The sequence below is a fragment of the Furipterus horrens genome, unplaced genomic scaffold, assembly GCF_987537825.1.
Source record: "Furipterus horrens unplaced genomic scaffold, mFurHor1.1.pri manual_scaffold_6, whole genome shotgun sequence".
Classification (NCBI taxonomy): domain Eukaryota; kingdom Metazoa; phylum Chordata; class Mammalia; order Chiroptera; family Furipteridae; genus Furipterus; species Furipterus horrens.
The window spans coordinates 147,162,294-147,164,529 of record NW_028327176.1 but is presented as its reverse complement, the minus strand read 5'-3'; the positions used below and the strand labels follow the sequence as shown (position 1 = coordinate 147,164,529).

Genomic DNA, 2,236 nt, shown 5'->3' with positions numbered 1-2,236 from the left:
AAATTAAAACACCACTAAGAACCGTGTGATGACCTGAAGGCATTCTAAGAGCAGCAAAGGTTAGAAGGGCAGCTCTCAAATAACACCCATTGTTCCATCTCTACTTAATGACAAAAGGAGAAAAGAAAGCTATTACCTGGTCTTACCTCTACATCTCAATTCAAATGCTACTTAAGAAAACAAAAACCCTCTTTTTTTTTTTTGCAACCAAACACTTCAGCTTAGTCAAACTTTGGTTTTCGAAAAACTAAATTAACCTCTCCAAATCTGTTCTTGTGCCAAAATTCTTGACAGCTAAATTCAGCAGCAGATTTGAAGTTGGTTCCGTATCAACTACAAAATGCATTTCAATGAAGATTTAAAAATTAAATAGAGACAATATTAAATATTTCCAGCTTGAAATTCCACAAAACGTTATCTGTGGGTATTAGCAGTGAGAAAAATTTTATGGTCTGTTTTCCACTTTGTAAAAAGTTTATGCACTAAGCCTAAAATCCATATGGAAAAGCAAAACACCAAGAGTAATCAAGACAATTTTTAAGAACACGGTTGGGGAACTCACCCTGCCAGATATCAAGACAAAACAATTTTCTTCACAGTTGTGGTACAAGGATAGACAAATAGGCCAATGAAAGAAAAGACACACGTGAATGGATGAATCTCACGTATTACGGAAGTGACATTTTAAATGTATCAGGAAAGGATAGGCCATTTAATAAATGGCCAATTAGATATCCATTTGTGAGGAAAAACAGATTTCTACCTTATACCAAACACAAAAATACATTTTAGGTAGATTAAAACCAAAGTAAGTTTATGAAACTGAGAAGAAAATATGGGTAAATATACTTCAGGCTAAAGAAGAATTTCTTAAACAAAAGGCAAAAGCACAAATTCTCAAGAAACAGATTAATATATTTCATTATATTAAAAATAAAAGTCTCCCTTACATGTAGACTCTTTAAACACCCCACAAATTTTAGATACAGAAGACAAATTGGTGGTGGCCAAAGGCAAGGCTGGGGGTTTAGGCAAAATGGGTAAATATAGTCAAAGGTACAAACTTTCAATTATAAGTCCTGGTGACTAAAGTTAACAATACTGTATTGTATATAAAAGTTGTTAGAAAGTAAATATTAAAAGTCCTTATCACAAGGAAAGAATAAAAGTAATTATGTGTGGTGATGGATGTTAACTAAATTTATTGTGGTAATCATTTCATCATATATAAAATCATTGTTATACAGATAAAAGTAATACAGATTATGTGTCAATTTTATCTCAATTTTAAACAATATAGAATAAAACATGCATTTGAAAGACCTCATAAACAATACCTGGCTAAGCTACAGATCAGGAAAATATTTTTACAGCAAACATAACCAATAAGGAGTAAAAATCCAGAATAGAAAAAGAATGAAAAGCAGTAAGAAAAATGAACCATTCATAACAAAAAACAAACAAAATATAAGAACAGGCAATTTAAAGCACAGGGAAGCCAGATGTTTAACAATGAAAATACCTCAGTCTCATCAACAGTTAGGGACATGTAATTTAAAACACAAATGAGTAATCATTTTATACCCTTCTGAAATAGGAAAATATTTGAAAGTTTGACCTTATCGAGTGTTGGTGACAATATAGTTGCAATAGGAACTCTCACATATGTTAGTAGCAACATAAATTGGTGCAACCATTTGGGAAGGTAATTTAGTGATATTTATCAGAGTTGAAAATATGACTAGCATATGATCCTACAATTCTATTTCAATGCAGTACTCTAGAGAGACAATTAACCTGTGCACAAGGAGACATGTATGAAAATTTCACAGTAGCATCATTAGAAATAGCAAACATTTAAAATAGATAAATTAGTGCTTGCTTCAGCAGCACATATACTAAAATTGGAACAATACAGAGAAAATTAGCATGGCCCTTATGCAAGGATGACATATAAACTCATAATGCAGTCCATATTTAAAAAATTAAAAAACCAAAATAGATCAATTAATGATCGTATGTCAATGAATGGAATACTACAGCACTGATAATGCAATCGACCAAAGCAACATTTATCAATGTGAGTGAACCTCAAAAACAAAACAAAACAAAAACAAAAACAACCTCCACCACATATTGTTTAGTTAAAGAGTTTCCTGCTTGACAGATTTTTATTGGTTAGGGAGAGAGAAAAAAGGGATGGAAAGAGTATTCAGGAGGTTTTAACATTGCCCTG

The 2,236-nt window shown here is 31.8% G+C and overlaps 1 non-coding gene across 1 annotated transcript; it reads left to right on the top strand.

The window, feature by feature from the left end:
• The first annotated feature begins 1,874 nt into the window (after window positions 1-1,874).
• Window positions 1,875-1,981, top strand: LOC150007550 (U6 spliceosomal RNA). The gene has a single exon (XR_016512050.1). It is a non-coding gene; the product is annotated as a U6 spliceosomal RNA (small nuclear RNA).
• The last annotated feature ends 255 nt before the right edge of the window (window positions 1,982-2,236 follow it).